The sequence below is a fragment of the Pinus tabuliformis genome, chromosome X, assembly GCF_031772625.1.
Source record: "Pinus tabuliformis cultivar Carrire ecotype Pingquan chromosome X, CPIR1, whole genome shotgun sequence".
NCBI classification, from domain to species: domain Eukaryota; kingdom Viridiplantae; phylum Streptophyta; class Pinopsida; order Pinales; family Pinaceae; genus Pinus; species Pinus tabuliformis.
In genome coordinates this window covers 1,553,768,721-1,553,782,988 of record NC_142308.1, presented here as the reverse complement: position 1 = coordinate 1,553,782,988, position 14,268 = coordinate 1,553,768,721, and the positions used below count along the sequence as shown (strand labels likewise).

The following is a 14,268-nucleotide window of genomic DNA, read 5'->3' as shown; positions in this document are numbered from 1 at the left end:
AGTCAAAGGTCTCCTGCTATCAAGACTGGTCTTGGTTTTCATGAATCTGTTGAAGGTGAATCTAGCTCACAAGGTGAGGCAAGGAACTCTAAAGAGAAAACTAAAATGATCAACAAGGAGATGAAAGGTCAACCCCATCAACAATCAAAGAAAAAGACTCCTCAAAGAAAATCTTTTACTCCTCCTATGAATAATATTGAATGTTATGTATGTCATAATCTTGGACATGTTGCAGCTAGATGTAGAAGAAGAAGAGTTCAAGACTATTATGCGGACAGGTCATCTCAATCAAGGTACTTTAATGGATATTGCTTTGCTTGTAATATGTATGGTCACAAAGCTGCTGATTGCTACAGGAGGAATATGAAACATGTAAGATGTTATGCATGTAACAAGCTTGGACATATAGCAAAGGAATGCAGGAACAAAGGATGGACATCACACCAAAAGGAGAAAACCTCATCACACTTGAAGATATGGAGGAAGAAGGAAGTACAGTCAGCACAATGTACTGAGACACAGCACAGCACAGACATATCAGACTCAGGGGGAGCTGAAAGTGTAAACCTTCAGTGTCCTGAATCTCATACGCAAGTTCCTTAAAGGGAAGTCGCGTATATACGCGAGTTCGACACTGCAAAGTCGCGTATATGTCAGTCTGAGGAAAAGCAGTGGGGACAGGCTCAGAAAAGGGATCTGATATGATTCAGTCCATTATTTGCTCTATTGGTTAATAGCCACAGTCTGCTGAGGATGTGTGGAAATGTTTTATGTCTAGAAGTGTTTTGATCCTAACTTGAGGATGATGATGTTTTGATGCTTATGCATGATCAGATCTAACAGATGGCACTGGTTGAGGGGGAGCATATGCCTTTAGTAATTCATTGTTGGCATTATGGTTAATAATCCTTGGTGATGATTCTTATATGGCTAAATGATATATCTTGCTATGATGTGGTTGTGAGTTGTCTATGATAAAATCTCATATGATTCTTGGGGTTACATAGTTGATGATCAGATCAGATTTATGGTTGATTCTTTGATGATGCATATATGGTGCTTACATGGTGATCTTCATAAGGACAAGGAGAAGTACAAAGCTTGAATATACATCTTCCTCACTTGATGATGGGTCACTCATATACTGCTGTTGTCATATGCATAAAAATCATACAGTTATGATGCAGGCACTCTTGTGGATAAGGATTGTTGCTGTTGATGATATCAAGAAGTTTTGTCAAATGAGCTTGAGCTCAAGATACATAATGCTGATACATGGATGACTACTCAAAGTTGCTTTATTGGAGACATGGTGATGAGTTCCTATCTATATGATGATAGGTTGATACTTACATATGTTGATTGATGCAGATGTTCCCAAGTAATGATACTTGGATCATGTAGAGCTTGATGAAATGGCTATGGTGGTTTCACACATGATACAATGTGAATGACTCTGAATTCTGTTCAAAGGGATGAATTGATGCAGACATACCTTGTTATAGGTTGATGACCTATTCTCTACAGGACATTTACAGGTTGCTGATATGGAAATTTGAGTACGCGTGTTGTTTAAAGGATATCCGCGTGCATACGCCGTTTTACAAGGGGATAGTCGCGCATATGGTGTACGCGTGTTGCGTAAGGGATATCTGCGTATATACGCTTGTTTATGTGTATACAGACGCGTATATGGAGATTTGAAGGAAATCAGTAGGGACAGATGTTGGTTGCAGAAAGTCTGATATAGGTCTGACAGAGATCATCTGGCACAGGTTCAGGGGGAGCAAATAATCTTCCAATGATGCATTGTTGGCATTATCTTAAAGCTTTTGGTTCTAGTTCACATTTGGTGTTGATTTCAGGAGGAACAAAGGCGAAAGGAGAACAGAAGGATCTCTTGGTTGCTGATCTGAATGGTGATTATCAGATGTTGCTGGTGACTTTCATAAGTCTTGGTCTAGTTATTTCGTCTCTATGTCATATATCTCTTTTGTGGTATCTCTTTCATGGTGTCAAGGTCATGTAACGGCCTATTTTGGTTTCCCCACTATGCCTGGGATGATTGATGCAATATGATTGGTTGTCATATGTAAACTTTTGATGTATCCCCACTTGGTTGGGTAGATGAGTCAATTTTTGTATATCCTCACTTAGTTGAGAGATGGATGTATGTATGAGTCTTTGGTGATAGGAAGGTCTTTTATGATGTATAGAGTCATGTTCTTCTTGAAGAACATCTTTTGCAGATCTTGCCTACAGTCAGGAAGAGCATGTACAACACACTTCAGCGGTACAGAGATTCAGCATGTACTCAGGGGGAGCATGGACAGATTGGTACACCTTGGCATATACAAAGGGGGAGACTATTCAGAGATTTCAGCAGGTACTCATGGGGAGTATGATTCAGCAAAGGAAGAGAATATCTTGGTCCACCCTTTGCCCTTGATGTCAAAGGGGGAGAGTGATTTGGTGTTGTTGCCATCAAGTCCAAAAGGGGAGATTGTTGGGATTATGATGCATGTGTTGTACTTGATGGCAACCCTCTCATAGAAGAATATCTCACTTATGTATAACTGGGTAAATCTTCAGAAGAGATATCAGATGTGACCGATGGAGGACAGCTCAAAGGAATCAGATGATGAATCTTCAGAAGAGATATCAGATGTGACTGATGGAGGACAGCTCAAAGGAATCATATGATAGTTCTAAGTGTGACAAGTTAGCTTACAGCTCAAAGGAATCAGATGATAGTTCTAAGTGTGACAAGTTAGCTTTGCCATCAAGTCCAAAGGGGGAGATTGTTGGCATTATGAGATAAGTGTTGTCCTTGATGGCAAACCTCATTGATGACAAATCATAGTACAGAAGGTCAGCAGCAAGGAATTGATGATCAGACTATAAGAAGAAGAGAAAGTTCATACACGCAGGTTCGTTAAGCCCAAGTCGCGTGTACACGCAGGTTGGCTTCAGCAAAAGCGCGTGTATGTGGAAAAGTACCTTTGGTCCATGGCGGTTATTCCTTGGAAGTTGTGCCTATGGTTTTGGACCTTGGCGTCTCGGCGGACGTGTTGATCCCTAGTTTTGAAGTTGATGGTATTGGATTTCTATGGTTTTGGCTCTTGGTATTGAACAAGGCCTAAGGCTATATAAAGGGAAGGAAATCATTAGGCAAGTGCATCTAAAAAAATGTCTTGAATATCTGATGAAGCATTAGATCCAGTATGTAGGTTATGGGTTGATGATGCATTGCTTGATCTGAGCTAAGGAGAGATCTCATCGGTTGATGGAGAACAAGATCTAAGGAGAGATCGGGATCAAATGGTTTGAAATGAACTATCTTTATGATGCTTATTCTAGATCTACATACTGACGCATGTATTGTTCTATAAGTATTATGAGTATGATTGATGTCTGGTACAGCTGCAAGTTATGAGAAATTATTTTTAGATCTGTACGCGGGTTGTCTTTGGCGAAAGCGCGTATACACGCGGGTTTGATTCATCGAAGTAGCGTATACATTGAAAAGCTTGATATTTGAAGTTGCAGATGGATCTGATGGTTATTACAGAGTTCTGTGTCTGCTCTGTGTTCTGGTGACTGTTGTTAACAGGGTTTCAGTGATTCAAGGTTTAATGATTGTTTTGAGCTTCAATGATAGTTATGGGTCCAGTATGAAAATTGGATGAAAAGTGGCCTTTCAGATTATGTGTTGTGCTTCAGTGTATCCAGTCTGAAAATTGATGAAACGTGGTACCTGGAGGAGAGAAGATTGTAGGCAAGCACCTACGTACTAGTATCTAAGCTAGTACAAAAGCTAAGGGAGATCTTTGGAGCATTGTAGCAGGTAGCAGCCTGTGTACTAGTAAATGGATCGGCTAGTACAAAAGCAAAGGGGGTTGTAGCTCCCGTACTGGTATAAGACTGCACCAGTACAAATATTGTAAAAGTATTTTCTTATTAAGAAGAAGATTGAGATGACTTGCAGCAGGTGGTTTTCACCCACATTGGGTTTCCACCTTATATCTTTGTGTTCATGTGTGTGGCTTTTGTGTGATGATCTGTTCTGTTATACTGCACCTGTTTATTGTTAATATGGTTAATAATGTTCTGATGCATTTACTGAAGATAAGCTAACTGAATCATAAGATTTCTGGATATACGCTAGTTGCTTTAGACACAGCAGCGTGTACACGCGGGTTCACTTAACTGAAGTAGCGTATATGTTTTGAGCATTGAAAAAGTTTTATAGTTCTGATAATACTGATTCACCCCCCCTCTCAGTATTATTTCCAACACACCAAAGCCCTATAACAGCAAAGTTGTCAATAAGCTATGGACAATTCTGCCGGGCTTCCTTTTCTGGACAATTTGGAAGGAAAGAAACAAGCAAATTTTCAAAAATAAAAAAACTTCGTTAGAAATCATATGGACTAACTTATGTCAGAATATCAAGGAAACTCTAGCTCTATACCATTGGAATGCTGAGGACTTTCCCACCCAGCCTCAGGAATCAAGTATATGGGCAAATTGGAACCTCCAGCTTCAACAAGCTCCACTAGATCCCAACAGAACAGGCACTATTACCAAGCAGCTCTCACATTGGACTCACCCCCCACAGAAAGTGATTAAGTTAAATTTTGACGGTGCCTCCAAGGGCAACCCAGGCAAAGCAGGATATGGGGGCATATTTAGAAACCATGAGGGCCAACCCCTGCTAATATACTTTGGCTCCATTGGATGGGATACGAATAACTCTGTAGAACTAGAAGGCTTATGGCAAGGTATGAACTTAGCTCACCAACATAATTTTCATCCCATCATAATAGAGGGGGACTCCCAAATTCTAATCAATATGGTTACTCAAATCCAACAAGGAAGCACTGCTTTGAGAGTCGCCAAAAGCTGGAGATTAATGGCTAGGTTTGAACTAATAGAGCAATGGATGAAAAATAGGAGAGCAATCACTTTTATTCATGTCAAAAGGGATAGCAACAAAGTTGCAGATCTCCTGGCAAACATTGGAGTAGAACAGGATCATATCCTACATTCAGGTGCAATCAACATTCTAAATGACCACAATCAAATGCAAGCTTGCACTGACCTGGTGCACAAAGACGCCCATCTCCCGGATGCAGGTGAAAATGGCAGATGATGAAGTGGTTTCCAACTGGGTTGGCATGTGGAGAAAGCACATGGCCTCCCACAGGGCGGCACAAGGATCCAAACATGGCATTTACCACTGCCATAAATGTGCCTCGAGCGATTACTGCCACCGCTCTGATAACCGACTCCAACTTCGGCTCGAAATCATGATGGGCTCTTTGGAAAACACCACCTTTGCTCCTGCCATTCCTCCTCTGCAACCACCTGCCATTACTCCTCTGCAACCTCGGCCCCTGCATTGCCTCTGCCCTCATGCAGTGGTGGTGCCCAGCTCCCGCACCACCACTGGTAGGTGGTGTAGTCTTTACTGCTGTATAGATTTTGGCTCGGGCATCCATTTCACCCATAGCCTGAACCTACAAATTCTCATTCCCTCGGCCCTGGTAGCTCATTCCTCTGTAGATTTTCCTGGTAATCCCGCTGCAACGCAGCAGCCCACTGAGCCTAATTTGGACCCAAACTCGCCTCCAATTGTGGAAAGTATGGTGCACCATAGGATGCGCAGTCGAAGAGGAGGGAACCGAGGGAGCTTGAGCTGCTCCAGGCACTCTTCTGCTTCAGAAACAACCTCCTCCCTGGCCGAGCAGAACATTGGTTCTACCCCAACACGCATAGTGGCAGAGGTCGTTTCCACTCGGGAGCCTCTACTATGCCTCCCTCAATTTCTGGCCCTTCTACCAGAAGCACTCTACCTGCCCCTCAGCCTCAGTCCTAGAATGCTCAATTTACCTTTCGCTCGACCCTGAACCAACCCCTCATCACGACCACAATTACCATTAGTTTTCATGAGGAGAAGCAGAATTTGGAGGCTCAAGACTCTGAGGTTGGCGGCCGACTCATGGCAGCCGAGCAACGCAGAGCTATGGAGGATGGCTACACTGATGCAATGGGGCTCTCAGGCACTGATGCGGGAGGACGAACCACTATGGGAAGTAGTCATCACAAAGCCAAAACTGAACTGGCTCAATCAAGTCTTCAGGGTGCAGGGGAGTGCAGCACTGAATTGCCAACCAGACGAGCAGGGAAGGAAGTGGAAGTGGCTCAGCAGAGGAACTGGGTTTTTGATGAGTATTGCTGCATCATCGAGGAAGAGCAGCCAGAGCTGCAGACGGGCGACACGGAGGCGGAGCCACTGGCAAGTGGCGACATGGATGAATACCGATGCTTCATCGTGGAGGAGCACCCTCCATCACTACCACATCCCTAGCGCCACCTCGATGCCAAGTGCTAGCCGCTTGGTCTGCCACCCTGCGGCCATTCAACATGCCACGTGCCTGCCCTGTAAACTGCCACTCAGCCGCCATGTGTCTCAGGTTCATTGGGAGTTTGTTCATTCAGTTTCTGGTTTTACTGTTTTTTTTCTTGGGGAATACTAAAATGTTAGGCTCTTCTGTTGGGTTTAATTTTAATCTCCTCAGATACAATGTTGCAAAACTTGTTAATTTGCTGGTTTCCCCTACATGGGTAGCAAGATAATATTTTTGAAAACCTCGGTTAAGAACTGGTTTCCCTTCGGGGCAGTTCAAATCTAGTTTTTTGCTAGTTAATGCCTTTCCTCTAGCATAGCTAAGTACAGGCTTCAGCCTCTATGTATGATATTTCTTCTTACTTTAATAGAATTAGCGTAACTTAGGAAAAAGAAAAACTAAAGAGAAAGAGGACATGTTTATTTTGGTTAAAGATGTTCAATACCCAACTACACTCCATCCCACCCAAAATGCAAAATGGTGAAAGTTACTTTGTTATTTAGCTGAAATGGGCATTATAAAAGATCAATAATTATTTTCAGTGTGGTGGTTTCTTTGTTGATATTACAACTTAGTGTAAAAGAGGTGTAAAAGAGATAGGGAAAAAATATTTCCCTTCAATCTTAATGAGAAATAAAATATTTGTTGACATTACAATTCATAGAGATGTGTAATAGGAGATATGACAAATGTATAAAATATTTAGGTGTTGATGTCAAATGACATAGTTTGATATTAATTTTTAAAAATGATAAAGTAAATAAAAATAAAAAAATAACTTATATTTCCACTTTTGACTATTTAAATAAGATTTAAGCATTTACATTTTTAAAAATATTCCAATATAAATTTAGATAATTTATTTGAATATACACATTATATATATAACCAAAATAGATCCATTCTAATTATAAATATAACAAACTCAGAGAGAAATTGAATCTATGTGAGTACAAACTTCCCTATATTATTTATTTGAATAGACACATTAATTAGATAAATTATTTGAACATATATATATAAGAGCACTAATATAAATCAATGTTAATTACAGATCTAACAAACTCAAAGAGAAATTAAATCTATCTTGTTATATATTTTTTTTAATGTTTTTTACTAGAAAGATAAATTTTTACCTTAAAAAATTTCATCTATCAAAATTTTCTAAATCCATAATTAAAATAAATCTATACTGATTTCAATAAAATATAACCACAAACCTATGCAAACCTTTTAAATGTGCAATAAGGATATAACCCCAAACCTTTTACCTGTGCAATAGGGGGATAGAGACGCAAAGCCTCTGATAAAGCTGCATGAAGATAATGCATCTTGTCCAAGACTGTATGTGTTAGACTTTCGCAAAACCTAGTTACAGTTTCTTCCAGGGGCACACGTTCTTTCTCCTTGACCAGCTCACGGATTTCTTGAAGAATCTTTTTTTCAACATCTGGAGTCTTCGAAAGCATATGGAAAAACCAAGAAAGAGTAGTTGCAGTGGTATCCCGCCCAGCAATCATGAAGTTAATAACAATATCTCGTAGATACTTATCGTTCCCAGAGTAATCGCCTTGATTACTGTCAGTTACTTCCATAAATCGAGACAGCAAATCTGGTTTCATCTGTAGGGAGAAACAAGTAAACGGTGAAAACAAAAAAAAACGGTCGATGTAGGATTTGTTTGAAGAGAAAGTTAAAAACTAATACCGAGTCAATTTAATTGGTTCTTTATTACACATAAACCCTAACCCTAACCCTAACCCTCTACAGACTCATCAAATGATTAAAAAAGTTTTCAAAACTAAATACGGAGTCTGTTGTGGGTGTTGCCTTACATTAATAGTTTGCAGTGAAATCTCATGTCTTCTATTCCGAATGACATCGTACACAAAGTCATCCACGATTTTGATGCATTCCTTTATGATGACCTCCGACCCTACGTTGAAGTACCTTTTTAATTTCCAGATAGGGTCATAATGATGCGCGAAAAGCAAACCATTTGCAGTATCAAAAGCCTTTGAAAAAGTTGCCCCCGGTCCAGAGTCATCCATGGATAAGCTATTGACTTCTAGTCCAAAAGCGAACTTGGAGATTCCATCCATGGTTGATCTCAGAAAGAGACGCTGTTAACATTCATTCACAAAAGATAACCAAGTGTGAGTAAGTGGAAAACAGTTAAATCTAGTTATAAACTCTGAAAGCCGAATGATTTAACATGCATGCCTGCATTTCTATTGTGCTTTGCTTAGTTTGATAAACTTTCGATAAAATTTTTGAAAGTTTCAATGCATTCTCCCGGAAAACAACATTGCTATAATCCCTCAATTGTTTGGTGGAGAATTCCAAACTAGACAATTTTCGCTGTTTCCGCCACTCCACTCCATCAACGTTGAAAATGCCATCCCCAAGAAGGTCTTCCATAACTTCGTGGATGGAATCTCCTTGTGAATTTCTCAAAACAACTTGGTAATATAAGTGATTGGAGACTTTCACTTTTATTCATATTGTTGTAGGCCATTTCTGGATTAGAAATGTATAATATTTGTGATTAGTCTAATGTTTAAGATAATAACTCCATCCATGATCAGAAACTAAATACAAATATTACACAGTTGTAATCCAGAAATCTCCAACACCCTTTTTTTTGGCAACATTCTTGTCATTTCCTAGTAAACCATCCACAACCTTACCCTTCCAATCTTCAAATCTTTTAGAGATAACAAAAACATAAAAACCTAAAACCTAACTCCATTTAAAGAGTTAAATGTTTAAAAGCCTTGTAAAATATTTATTTGAAAAAATTCATCCTAAATCTTTGTATATCTAAATAACCTTAAGAATTTTCTAATTCTAGATATAGCTCCTAAACACTATTCTATTCAATTGGATGGATGTCTTACTCCTGAAAATTTCACATTGCATCTATTAGAAAATGACATTGGCAACCTGATCAAAGGTATATCTATTTCTATTAGCAAGTTATCAATATATTTAAATTCTCTTTTGTCATTGACAACATCATCAAAGCTATATCCATTTCCTTTAGCAAGTTATCAATATATTTGTATTCTCTTTTTTTATTTGTTGAGATGGATATCCCTTTTAAATTGCTCAAAGTGTCCATTTCCACTAGCAAGCCATCAATACATTTAAATTATCTTTCTGATTCTATTAGAAAATTGTATTGACATCATCATCAAAGGTATATCCATTTCTATTAGCAAGCTATCAATATATTTCAATTCAATTTTTTGATTTGTTGAGATAGATAACCCTTTTAAAATTGCTCAAAGTATCTATTTCTATCAGCCAATTATCAATGTATTTAAATTCTATTTTTAATTTGATTTGTTGAGATAGATAGCCCTTTTAAAATTACTCAAAGTATTTAGATCTATATGGAATTTGAATTCAAGGTTGAATTAAAACATTTGATCTTGATATTATGAGAGAAAATATAGAGATAGATATATACATTTCCTCCTTGAAGAAGGCCTTGTTAGGTGTGGAGTTCATAGTTGTATCCACTTATTTTACTAAAATCCTTCCCCAAATCTCACTAAAATGTATGAGAATCTAGAATGTGCATGCTGTCACTTATTTTTCTTCAGGAAAGAAAATGTTATATCAATGATGGTTGAAGATTCATCAAGTTATTTGGGATAAATATTACTTCATTGTCACAATGATATATAATTTTCCAACTTTCACATATGCTATCCATATTTAATTGCACTAAGGTGTGAGGATTATAATGGATTTAAGGAATTTATGTATTCCTTTTTGTAATTAAAGTGAATTTGGTTTTTGTGGTCCATTAGCACAAGGTGAATTGGTACACAGATTTATAAATGCATATCCCACGAACGTTTTAAGCAAACAACTTTTCAACTCTACAATCTAATAGAGAACATTTTATTTTTAAATATTCTTCAATATCCAATTGAAATTCAATAAACTCTACAATAGACATTCTTTACATATATAATAAAAAATCATTAGATATCAAATTCAATGGTGCGTTTACTTTTTTCCTAAAATGTTTACTCAAATAAAAAATAATAGATAATTATCTAAAAGATGTTAAAATCTTGGATAACTAAGAAAGTATTTCCTAAAGAAAGAAACCCATCAAAAATAGTTGGTAGGGAAATTTGCCCAATATTAAAGTTTTAGACCCAAAGTAATGATTTTAGAACTTAAATAATTAATTAATTTTATGAATAGCTAAATATGTATTTGTGGATGGACAAGGATAACCCGAAGTCATTGAAACAAAAGTATGAAAAGAAAACATAAAGAGGCACCCATTATACACATGTGGAAAGGATTGCATGTGTGGAGTGAAAAAATTGTCTAGAGAAGACACATATCTTAGGAAGAGGTGTCACACCAAGGAAGGAGGAAAAGTTATGGTCTATGAAGGAAGTCAATTAGGCAGAATTCTATCTTTATTAAAAGGGGAGGGTTCTTCCATAGTTCTTCTGTTGTTTTTGGTCTGTCCAAGAGTAGATCTATGTGCTGAAGAAGGCCACATAGTCATATTCATGTAGATATTAATGTAGTCTATTATGATGATTAAATTGTGATATAAATGCATTCCATTACAAGGATTATCTTATGATATTAACAATCTATTGTTTTATTAATAAATAAGTAAAATGATTTTAGAGTAATTTTAAATATGGAAATAAATAATATATATGAATGTGTTGTTTTAGAAATTTAATAATATCATTTTAATTTCATATTTTTGGATTCACCATATGATTGAGTCAACAAAAAAATTTCAAATTCCTACAAAATATTCCAAAACATCTAGGTTTTAGACAACCCATTAAAAATATTTATAAAAATATAAAATAAAAATAATAATTAAGTTTTAAGATTAAGATCAACCTATATATCATTATTTTATTAGAACAATGAAGACATATAGATTTAATTGTTTAGAAACACATTTTCTTAATGGTTAAGAACATTTAAATTATAATTTTTATGATCTCTATGTCATTAAAAATTACATTTTTTTTTGTTGAAGCAAGAGTTGTACCTTCTTTATCATTATAACCAAAAATAGATTACATAAAATACAACAGTCCACGTGGAACAGTGGACCAAGGACAAACTAATCTCTAAAAACCAAGGGCAACGAGTTAAGGGCCAAAAACCCCTAACCCCACCAACCAAACCGCAATACCCTTAAAAGACAGACAGTGTAGAGGCCATCCACTCAACCCGTAGAAATCTGGAAAAAAGACCAAAATTATAGGAAATAGGGTTCGAATGGGGGAATAACCCACGAACATATGGAATACTCAAAAACATCAAATCCCGCCAAGAAACGGAAAATAATCCTCATTCAGACTTGCATCCTTAATCTCAACCGTCAAAACTCCTCGCCCGATCCAATGGCTGAGAAAAACATCACAGTACCTAGAAGCCTGACGATTAACCACTTGGACCCACTCACATGCTCGTTTATTCCTAACCGTAGATTCTCCGTGCCTGATCTGACGACTAAGGATCATATCGCATGGGTCTAAAGCACTGATAGTTAGCACGCGATGAGGGAAGTATTCATTCCCTCCCCTTGGCCACGTGTAGTGTGATTAGTGGAATCACTCCCATTTCATAAAAACTACTTCTAGCTTGAAAGACTCGCAATGAATCGAATACCACCCTGCGAGTGGTATTGTGTCCATATGAAGAAAATATGGGGTATTCTGGTCACCGAGAAAGCCTGCATTTTGGCCCCTCGCTCCATCCCCTCTGCGCCAGCTCATGAACCCATGTAAAATGAAGCTCCAACCCTCCAGCCAGCTACTCGAGAAGGAGAGTCTACCGAGAAACCCCTGAAGGACAAAACTATTGAAAACATTGAAAATTGTAATGATTCCAAATCATCTAGATGCCGCCTCCAGGGCTCTGTTTCGAAATACGATCATGTCTTCATCTGCCTGGTCATGACAATGTGCCTTAAGTCTATTCTGAAGCAACCCTTGCCAACCCATTGTGACCCTGCTGATGGTACAATGCACTCCTTGATTGGCCAGAATATCCACCAGTTTTTTCGTCGTCCTTCGCACATAGTTAAAACTTACTGTGCGAAGGCCAAGGAGGTGGAGCTGGATCTGTTGAAAGAACTGGATCAGCCTCCAGTGTTTTGAGACCTTCTTCGGTTCTGTGCCACAACAAATTCTCTTGACCGATTTAATGATTAACTCAAAATCAGCTTCGACAATCACATTTTGGTGATTATCCTACTCCAGGAGTTCTAAACATTGCTCCAAAGCCATTAATTCTGCCATATTCTTAGTGGCTCTACCTAAATGGCTATGGAAGAGGAAAAGGATATTTCCGTTTTCATCCCTTAGGACCCCTCTAAAGCCAGCAGTGCCCGGGTTTCCTTTTGAAGCCCAATTAATGTTATATTTCAAAAAGCCCTGGGGGGAGGACACCAGTAATCCTGCTCAGTATCCATTTTCCTTACCTTCCTGTCCAGGCCCTGGGGAATAAGCCCCTACATACCCAACTTTCGGAGTATCCTCATTTCAGCATCTGAAGGTGGATTCTTATTGGGATTTAGAACTAAAGTGCCAATCGTCTCCCTAAGTCGTTTTATGATCTGCTCAAAAAGACAATGGGAGGGCTTCTTTTCATTTTTGAATATTTTGTTGTTCCTTTCTTTATAGACATTCCATATAATGAAGCTTGGCATAAGAACCCAAGCTAAGCCAAGAAATTCATTATTAGAAAAGTTTCGCCTCCAGTTTTTTAGGGTATTGATAATACTCCCTCTGTCCTGTTATCGGGAAATCTAGTGTCTACTCAGAGCTGCTAGTCCCACTAAGACTGGTAGCTATCTTAGAAACAAAAAAACTAAAACTACTTTCATTTTCCTTTATGAAAATTAGATAAGAGTGGAATGAAGGACACCAACCTCAGTATTGCACTTGGTTCCTTGCTCGGTTCCTCTCCCTCCTGACAGATCCTTGCCGCTTCTCCTTCATCTACCTAGCTTCAAAGAGCACCTGTGGAATCAAAGCAGCATAATACGATCAAAGAACGGAGATCTGCAATCATAAACAATATAGGAACAAATATATATTGACCAAAAAATGCATATATCATCAAATATACAAGAATTTAGAGGAAAAATTGAATAGCTTTATTAATATCAAGAATAGCAAAGAGGATTACAACCAATTGTTCTGACCCAACGTCATCCTCCAGCATGAAATCCCTTCTTTCACCTCATGAAAAGCTTAGATCACCCAACACTATGATATTCCAACAAGAAACCAACAACACTTCCTTACAAGATACAAAATTCCAGCCTCTGGATCTCTGGGAGAGGGATCCATATATAGATGATTGCAGGGGGGTGAGTCAGCTTCTGGGATTTTGATTAGTGTCCTCTCTCTGATAGTTCTTCATTCCACTTGGAGATTGATGATCTCTTACTCATCCGTGGGCGAATTCAGAGAGGCAAGTGTCATAGGAGGAGTTTCTGGAAGATTCTATGATCATCCACCTCGCAGACTGCTGCGATTTGTCCACTCTCGCCCATCTCACCCTACAGAAGGGATTTTCATTATGCATCGCAGCTTTTACACTGGGCAAGTGGGATGCATCGCACCCCTATCACTGAACGACCTGTATGGTCCAGTTTTGACCAGTTTTGAGCAGTTTCCTGTGGAGAACTTCTGGGAGATGATGTAATCAATTGACCTTGTTCCTTTAGGGTATGAAAAAACACTTTTAGGGACTTAGGAGCCCTTAGTTTATGGACATGTATGATTGGGGTTACAGTGCCCAAAATTGTCTATAGCAATTGGCCCCTAAAGCATGA

The 14,268-nt window shown here is 38.3% G+C and overlaps 1 pseudogene; it reads right to left on the bottom strand.

Annotated features, from left to right (window-relative positions):
* Positions 1 to 7,633: 7,633 nt before the first annotated feature.
* Positions 7,634 to 8,834, bottom strand: LOC149145966 (cytochrome P450 704C1 pseudogene; annotated as a pseudogene).
* Positions 8,835 to 14,268: the final 5,434 nt, after the last annotated feature.